This window comes from Xenopus tropicalis, chromosome 2 (assembly GCF_000004195.4).
Source record: "Xenopus tropicalis strain Nigerian chromosome 2, UCB_Xtro_10.0, whole genome shotgun sequence".
NCBI classification, from domain to species: domain Eukaryota; kingdom Metazoa; phylum Chordata; class Amphibia; order Anura; family Pipidae; genus Xenopus; species Xenopus tropicalis.
Genome location: NC_030678.2, coordinates 83,083,414 through 83,093,256, shown reverse-complemented (window position 1 = coordinate 83,093,256; position 9,843 = coordinate 83,083,414). Strand labels below are relative to the sequence as shown.

General features: G+C 38.1%; 1 long non-coding RNA gene across 1 annotated transcript; it reads left to right on the top strand.

Moving 5' to 3' along the window:
- Positions 1–4,428: 4,428 nt before the first annotated feature.
- On the top strand, positions 4,429–7,365 carry LOC116408692. Its single transcript, XR_004221156.1, has 4 exons — positions 4,429–4,608; positions 5,536–5,602; positions 6,254–6,350; positions 7,146–7,365. It is a non-coding gene; the product is annotated as an uncharacterized LOC116408692 (long non-coding RNA).
- Positions 7,366–9,843: the final 2,478 nt, after the last annotated feature.

Genomic DNA, 9,843 nt, shown 5'->3' with positions numbered 1-9,843 from the left:
TTTGTCCTCTACATCTAAATAAGACCCTAAACCTCTGCCTGGTTTATAGATAAGATACTTACTGTCTAAAAGCAGGTCAGGAGATTAGAGCATCTTGGGTGTGACAGTCTGCTCCTAGTTTAGCCAATATCCTGAACAGCTGAATAAGGGCTTTTAGATGAAATGTACAGTACATGTTTCCTTTTTTCAAATACCATAATATTCAGAGATGGAATCTTTAACAGGGGGGAGTTGTTTAACATTACAGGCTTGCTTGATTAGAGCTATGGCTTAAATACATATGTACAGTTTCAGAATTACTAACACAGCACAGCCCCACAGGTGCTTAGAACACTCCAGAACTGTTAATGATAGAGTATTGCTTTTCTTTAATGACAACACTACATACAAGTACATTTTTGCATGTAGGCTGTTCTACAGGATATTATTTTGTATAACTAACAAGAGCAACAGCAACACGTTAATATGATTGTGATTATTATTATAGAGTGGCAACATATTTTTCAGTGGTGTACATCAGAAGGGTGTATGCAGGGCTGGCCCGCTAGGCCACTGGGAAAAATCCAGATGGACCTCAGCCTGTTGGGCTTTCACACTTGTCCTCAAGTCGGGCACCACTGCTCGCTGCTTAGCTGACGTGTGTTCCACTGTTGAAAGCACAGCCATCTTTATTTTTTAACACCAAATAAGTAGTGCAGCAGTGGTGACTGGGGGCAGAGTGAGAGTGGGGAGCAGCAGTGGCTGGTTGGCCCTTTAGTGGCTGCTGGGTTGTGGCAAATGTTCGAAACCGATAATGAATATGAGGTAAAGAGGGCCCTGCTCAGTAGAACTTGCAATGGAGAACAGGGTTATGCTAACTTATGTACATAAGAAATATTTTTAAGAAATATGGATATTGGAGTGCAGACCACCTTTATTTTATGTATTATATATATATATATATATATATATATATATATATATAAAGTCCAGAATAGGGAGCACTCCAAAAAAGATTTTCTATACCTTGGTGCTAGAGCAGAGCAATCTTCAAATGGAATAAATGTCAGCACTCTAAGGATTTTCCATAACTGGTCAAAGAAGTCATCAAGGCTAGTATATTTGCAAAGGTGAGTATTTATTACCAACGTTTCAGTCCTCGCTGGGACTTTCGTCACGAAAGTCCCAGCGAGGACTGAAACGTTGGTAATAAATACTCACCTTTGCAAATATACTAGCCTTGATGACTTCTTTGACCAGTTATGGGAAAATCCTTAGAGTGCTGACATTTATTCATTTATATATATATATATATATATATATATATATAGGAAAAATAGAAAATGTACATGTGGTCTTATACTAAGATCTTCCAAATACATGACAAACATAAATATTCCAAAAAAAAAAAAAAATATATATATATATATAGTTAAAAATATACAACTATATTTTTATCCCAACTCTAACTATATTTTTTATCCCAGACATGCCATCTCAGTTTATCAAGGGGTTAAGGAACCCTGGAAGGAACCAAAGAGGCTCTTTATCTCCTCCTGTGCTAAGTTTGCCAAAGCTAATGTATTTATTCAAGTGGACCAGGCGGCAGTTCTCTGACAGCTAGGGAAACATAAGCTAAAGCCAACTAAAAAATTAACTTGGCATTTGCATACTTAAAAAAACATCGGTGATTGCCAGTACCTTGTAATAGTACATAAGTCTTGTTCTGGAGACCACAGGTTCTTAACGCAGAATATTTACCTGCAGCCCACATCATCCAGCTCATAATCTGTGGCAGCTGATACAATAATTCAAGAACTGTACTGTTTTGTTGCTATAACTTGATTTACAGGTTTACTCTCATTTCCTCTCTTTTATCTGTTTGTATGCCTCTTTCTATATGTATTTGTATACTGCACACTGCCCAAGTCCATAACCTTAAGAATCACAATGTCTAAATGGCATTCTCCAGAAAGGAAAATGGAGATAACATTAAATACTTTACAAAAACAGTAGTATATTCTAGTATGAAATTGAGCAGTAGTCCTTTAAATGACTATGTATTATGTAATAAACAACAAAATTTGATTTCAAAATGCTGCTACTTTATCGAATGTAGTAATGAATTAAGATCCCAGATTTCAGGGAAAACGGAAAAGACTATTATTGATATAAAGTGAAACAGTAAAAAGCCTATTCTATTGCTTCCCTTATTACATCAGTGGGCATAATTCTAACCCTTTTGTGCCAGCTTCTCTTTAATCTAGTTTGGCAGGTTGTTGCCAATAAATACCTGGGGCGACATAGATTGAAGAGAGGCCCAGAAACGTAAAATCTGAAGTGTGATTTAAAATGCTGTATAAAGAGAGAGGGCAATCACTGCTGCTGCTTCTTTTTTAAGATGAGACCTCACTTACACCAGACTTTTATACTCATCTACAGTTACACAGTCACATAATATCATTACAACTATGCATCATTTTACATTTCATAAAAAGTGGCAATGTAATTCTGGGTGAGTGGCCTAGGATAGTGTTGTCCAACTACATTACATGTAGTGGGCCAATTCATTTTTCTACAGCGTGTTCAATGTTCATGTCATACTATGAATGAGGCATGTGTAATTTAGGCCCTGTACCAGAATAAGTTTTACTACTTATAACAATTTTGTACAGATTTTTGTTCATATAAAATTTCAATGACTTGAATATTATCATGGAACACCAAACTGCTTCATAGGGAAAAGGGGGCTATCAAGGTTATGCAGAAAATTGTCTAATATTCATATTGTAACATTCTGTTTATGAGTTTCCATGTTTTTATGAGTGGTACATCAATTTTGAATGCTTATAGCAACTGGCCTTTCTGTCATCTCCCATATGTCTCATAATACGTATTCAGTAGCAACTGTATGATTCATAGTCCAGTAAGATGAAAATGTGAATATTAATTTTATATATATATTTAGATATTTAAATACTTAACATTTAAATACTGTTTACAGTACTAGCCATGTTCTATGCCCATGAGATAAAATAAAAAGTAATATATCTTGTGCTGGTTCTTATAATAAATCTTGGATTGTTTGGGTTCTACTGCGCTTACTAAAATTCTGTAAATTCCGTATCAGCATAAAGGAGCTGAGCTGGCTTTACCTGGCTATTGATGACAAATATTGGCAATTCCAATTCAGGAAGAGTATTAGTAAATGTCTAGAGAGATCCCTCAGGTTTCTACTTAGGCTAACTAATAGAGGAATACATTGCAATATGTAACATAAAACATTACATGTGTAACTATGGGAACATTGATCCAACAGGTAAATAAGCTGTTGCTAGGATTAGGAACATGAAAGTAGTCTAAGAAATGCTATTCATAAAAGCCATAGCACAAAAATTGCTCTATATGGAGAACCGAGCGTATAATATATATTGTAGAAATGTTATATTACCATGTCTACCTAACTGTAAAAAATGTGAGCCTTCTAACAGTTAGCATACTAACTGTACCAAGGTTAGTATGCTTGCACTAGGCTGAATGGTTGGATGCAGATTTGCCCCTGTCAAATACCCAGTGTAAAGTTTTATAGTCCTGGAGCTCAAACATCTGATAGCCCTCTTCCCTAAATTGATTTATGTTATGTTCATGTTAACCAGCAACGTGATATTCAAACTTATACAAGTTGTGTTCTGCACTGCGGGACATGCAGAAGTGCACATTGGCTGTGCTTCATTTTGGAAATGAATTGAAGCTGCAGGTAAGTATGTTCTATTAATCTGGCTCTAATGACAGAATAAGGTTTGAGCCAAATGTGCAAAGTGTCCCATCCAAGAAGAACCCCTAAGAAGGCTGCTTGATCATGACCTGAGCACAAAATGGGGCATAGCACACTGTGCTAGCATCCACTGCCCAACATGTCCTTTAAACTACATGTTATGCCAGGAAATTAGATGTGAAAGTGCCAGTTTCTTTAATAGAACACTTAGTTGTTCATCCATTAACAAGCACTGTGGCCTTCAGTTTACCTTCTTATCTTGCTGTAGGATACCTATTTACTAACTACTACTTTAATCTTTACCAATAGTAGTTTTATGGGTCCTCCATTTTCTGACCTGAGTGCAGTGAGTCTGTTTAATAGTTCCAACATTGGCATGTATCTGCAGCAAGGCAATGCTTTGTACTGACTAAGTGGGATGATGTGTTTAAACTACAGGCATTATACAGGCATTATAATATATGACTCAGCCTTGTCCATATCAGCTTATGACATTCGAACAAAACATTATCAGGAATTGATCAGGTGCCCTCTGGTAAAATAAACTTACTAACTGCAGCAACACAACTGCCAATAAACAGGTAAAACATTATATTTTGAGATTCTGTTATGAAAGCTAAACTAGCTAACACCATTTATTTGTACATGGGCCCCTAAATATTTCTCTTAGGTGCGAGAGGTGGAGGAACGACCTGTGCCTCATTTGGAATGTGAATGTGCTGTGTGTTTCACCTCTCTGCCTTGCCCCAGTCTGGGGAGACAAGCTGTGCCTGTAAATCTGGAAGAGGATCAGAGCCAGGAAGTATTTCAGGAGGACCACAGACTGAATTCTCAACTCTTTAATAATTGCAAGGGTAAATAGAAACTTTCCTGTGGTTCAGCTTTCCATATGTAAGAGAATAAAAAGGGGAATTGAGCAGACAGGTTCATATTTTGCAGTGCTATATCTGAAAATGGCCAATGTCTATTTTTTGTGCAATCTAATCCCAATTCTATATTTACAACTAAAACAGGACCTATATTTGCCCCTATGGACAAGCAGCTTGCGAGACAGTTTATACACTTCACATTCAATCAGGCTGCACATTTTAGCCATTTATACATGTTAACCCTCTCTCGTTACTAAACCACCTTTGCAGAAATGCTTTAATCCACTACAAGAGTAACACTATACAGAAGCCATAATAAAAATGATATCTTGTCCATTGGTCTCTTTAACTGGCCCTAAACAGAAACCTCCCTTTGTCTATTATGCTCTCTGACCAGTATTCCACTGTATGACAAGGAAAAGTTGACACATACCTCATGCTTTGCATGAACAGTCAGACAATAGAAAAGCAGCTGTACCATGTTTGGCCCTGTGGACATTGGAGACTGTATAAGACTTTAGTGGGGGCACAATTTGACAAGGGTCTCTAATAACCTTTACTTTGAAAATGTGAGAAACAATAGGCCTTTATTTATGCCCATTGCATGCAAAAACCCTAAAAGCTAGTTTTTTTCTGTCCATGTTTCTATCCCCTGTCCTGCATCCCTTCTGTACCAACATGTTCCCATAAAAAGCTATAGGAACATGGCAGTACTACTAAAAAGAATGGGCTCTATATTTTTTTTCCATAGTTCCTCCAAACTGCCTCCAGTCTAGCAGTACGTACCGCAGCTGTGACAATGCCTAAGGTCCCGGTAGCAGAAACCTTGCTGCATCAATCACACTGGGCTGGAGGAGCGATCCTTCCATAGACATTCAAAAGTCTTGAGTACTGCTTTTATTCTTTCTCTAGCCTAGCCCCCCACCCAGTGTGACCACAGGAAGAGAGAAGAGCTCTTGCTTCTGCCTATGATGATCATGTAAGCAGTACTCCTGGGTAGGGGTCGCTCTGTGGGAGTACTACACAATGTTTCCTAGCATTCATTTTCAGTGGATGTTATTGCTCAGAGTTTTAATTGCAGTTGAAAGCAGCATTTGTTGCCTTATCTGTCTGATTCTAGCTCTTGAAACAGTGTAGCATATGTCAGTTCCTCTCCAGGTCTGGTAATCTGCTGGTGAATGCTACATTGTTTAGGAGAAAGACAATGATTTTAACAGCAATTACATTTATAAAATAACTATAAAGCCACTAAAAATGTATAATTAAGGGGCCAGAATACTCCTTTTCAACATAAGTACAATTAACAGGGCTTGTGCGGAAAATACTCTAAAAATAAATTTTTAACAGCAGATGCAAATAACTTGCAAATACTCAATGGTTTAATCCAAAGGAACCCACCTAAGGGATACTTGTGAAAGTAACCAAAAAGCACCTTTAAGGCTACTTAATCAGGGGGTCAGGTGGCAATTGATGTCAGGAACCAATTGTCACCCGTTAAGGGGCCCCTAACTACAGCAAACCAGTATCCATACCAGTCAGATACTTAGCCATAATAATAATGGGCCAAACCCCCCGAATAGCAAATGTTTCACAATGAGCTGTGACAATGTTAAAAAAATCTAACTTTCAGAAATCAAAACCCAACAACAGCCCAAAAACAGGCTACAAAAAATGGGATGGGTGTGAAGGATGTTGTTTCATGGCCATTGTGACCATCCAAAGACAAAGTAAGTATTGTTATTTGTACCTGTCCTATGCATCACTTTCTGACCTTCCTAGCCAAGTCATTCTGCACCTTCCCATAATCTCTGTTACTGATCCAGAGCCCCTATTCTACCTTCAGTATTATAAAGATCACCAGTCCCCACTGATAAAAGTAGAGCTATATAATGATGCTACTACCAACATAGTTCATAGTAGTATAGTGTTTGGGCACTGTTAAATTTGCACCACACATATAGCTTTGAATTTCAGCCAGAAATCTCTGCCTAGTTCCTATCTGACCAAAACACACATCTTAGCTGGGTCTCTCTTATGTGCTTTGGTACACTTCAGGTGTACTTTAAAGAGATACCAACACCAGAAATTAAATCTTTTTTCATTTCATTCATTTTCATTTTATCATAACATTGTCTTTGTATGCTATTTAAATTTTACCATATAAGTATTTACCCAATGATTTAACAAAACCTGTCTGATCCCCCATATTCCTATATGAGGGGGCCACCATATTTGTGCAACAGGAATCCATTAGCATTAGAAGCTATAACTGACTGAGAAGGGACAGTCAGGTTGGCAGAACAGTCAGGTTTAGGAATTCGAGTAACAGTAACAAAAGCAGCCCTATTTGCCAAAAACCATGAACATGACCTATAGGTAACTTTTAATGTACATTCATGTTTTGAAGAAGTTTTGTAGTGTCAGTATCACTTTAATATGGTTCTTTTTCAGCAATGCTTTTTTTTGTGCCTCCCTAGGCTAATGTTTATGAGATATCTTAATATGCTTTTTCTAACCTACAGTGAAATGGTAGTGGTGCCATCAAGCTGTTGGATTGCTTTTTATTAGCGGTGCCTGGGCATCTTGTTAAAGCAGAAGGAAGAATGTATGGTACAAAGTACAGGAAAATACACCATGGGAAAATTCAGATATGATATTATAATGTGATGCTTTGGAGAAGATACATTTTGTTTTCATTTAACTTCCAACTAAATCCTAACACCATAAAATGTTGTAATTTCATTTGTTTTCCTTGTTTCTGTTTATTCGGCGAGGCCACCCACAGGTAGGAATTTAATGCAAAGTTTCTCTCTATCAGAACTTCACAGTGTGATCAAAGCAATTTCAGTGAAATATTTCTACTGCCTTTACTGATACTCATCTACAGTACTTACACACCAAATTCTACGCCACTTCGCTTTTCAATTACATTTTTATGTCCTGGTAGCTTTTGTCTGCCAAGCCCACATACAATCTTCATTCTAACAAACTTTAAAGGGGATAGAATCATCCCCAACCTTCCCTTTTTATTTTGTATTTAATTCTATGCACTTCTTAACCTGGGGCACAATGCACACTACTGCCTCAAAAGAAAGGTTATAGATACAGAGTTTATTGTATAGTGAAGAGCAGCCTAATGAATGGACAAGATGGGTCTGAAACATTAAATGCAGTTGCAATTGTGCAAGTTTTCCCATATTCAGTGGTATGAAAACAGTATAGTTGTGCTTGGCACTACTGAATCTGTCCTGCGCCTATTAAAGCCGAAGTACATTGGCGCTACCGCCACTTCCAAATGTGACAGCAGCTCCAGTGTTCCCAGAGCCCCCTGCATTAATAGACAGCACACTTGCACGTAGGAGTGATTCTAGCCACTAAGCCTCTCTGAGGCAGCTCTTGTAATGCCACCCCCTTTACCCAGGGGCGATTCTAGCCACTGAGCCTCTCTGAGGCATCTCTGCAATTATGCCCCCCTTACACAGGGGTGATTAACCACTGAGCCTCTGTGAGGCAGCTCTTGCAATGCTTCCCCCTCAGCCACTAGCACTTCCTACTCTGGAAGGTAGTCCAGGGTGAGCTGCAATAAAAGAGATGAATTTCCATTTTATTAACAGGAAATTTGGTCTTAAAGTTACTTTGAGTGGTCCTGGTAACTTGTGCAGCCTGAGGCAAAGTTCTCCCCCACCTCATAGCAGGAGTGCCTCTGCACACATGCCAACCTTGTGCCTGTCAGTACATTTACAGCAAAGATTGGATGGGCTTGGATGGAATCTTTCTCTGTCTGTGTTTCTACAGAGGTGGAAAAACAACCTGGTGTTCCAAAGGCCTAAAGCTGTTTTTATTGTTATTATTATTATTTCCTTATAGTTGTTTTGAGGTCTAAATGGTTTATTGCAGTGCTTCCTCAATGTTATAGTTTCCCTGATGCAGATAACCCTATTGACAGGATTTGCCTAGCAGTTCCAGCAGATGCTCCAAGCCAAAGTTATGCTACACATATTCTTTTAGGTTCATGTTTTCAATTAAAGACGGTAGGATCAAATACATCCAGATGTGAAGACTGATCACTTAAGTGTATGGTATGTACATGGAACCTGACAGCTATAAACATTTTTCCAGCATCCCCATGTATATTGCCCACAAATGTGAAGTGTGATCACAGCATGAGATCTAATTTCACTGATTTTAAATGTCCTGTGGAGATCAAAATTACTGTGTGTTATATATTGTAATCAAGAACTGATTTGCTGAGAAGATCATAGATACTTCCTCTTAGATGCATAAGTTTGTTTCTAGGTTATTATAATTTCTAGCATACATATATGATCACTTGGCAGACTTATAATGACAACTGGCAAAGGAACAATGGTGGAGCCTAATCAACTAGAGTATTATGAAAGTTCTAAGTTATATACAGAATGGTGGTTTAAAGGGTACCAGTAATGATTTATTAAACCAGCACAAGTTTGTTCAGCTGCAGGGGGAAAGTTTGGTATAGGTCAGCAGGAGTGGCCAATCAGAAATAAGCTTTTTCAGCAGTACTCATTCCTCATGCATCAGAACTTATCTGTCAAGTGGGGGTACGAATACAAAAAGATCTGATTAAAGGAATACTGTTATGGAATTGAAATCTGTTTTTCAAATATTAAATATATATATATATATATATATTTCATTTTAACATTTCACATTGGGCTGATAAACTTCAGTCACACTTTACTGCTGAGCTGCAAGTTGGAGTGATATGACCACCCCATCCTCTCCTCCCAGCAGCCGATCAGCAGAACAATGGGAATGTAGCAAGATAGCAGCTCCCAGTAGATATCAGAATAGCCCTCATCCAGAAGTCCAAATTGTGACTCCTCCAGTTACATGGGAGTAGGAGAAACAATAGGTTACCTGAAAGCAGTTCTAATGTGTAGCACTGATTCCTTCTGAAAGCTCAGACTCAGGCACAATGCACTGAGATGGCTGCCTACCAACCAATATTACAACTAAATGTTGGTTCGAGAATAAAATTTTAAATGGTAGAGAGAATTATTTGCTATGTAAACAGTGTAATTTAGAAACAAAAAGTACATCATAAAAATCATGACAGAATCCTTTAAGGGAAACCAACAGAACTGGGTGTAAAGTTATGACCCACACTGGGGGCAAAAAAAGCTGACAGGTCCAAGGTGAGATGACTTGTGATCTGTGAATGGGGAGCTTATTGGCAGT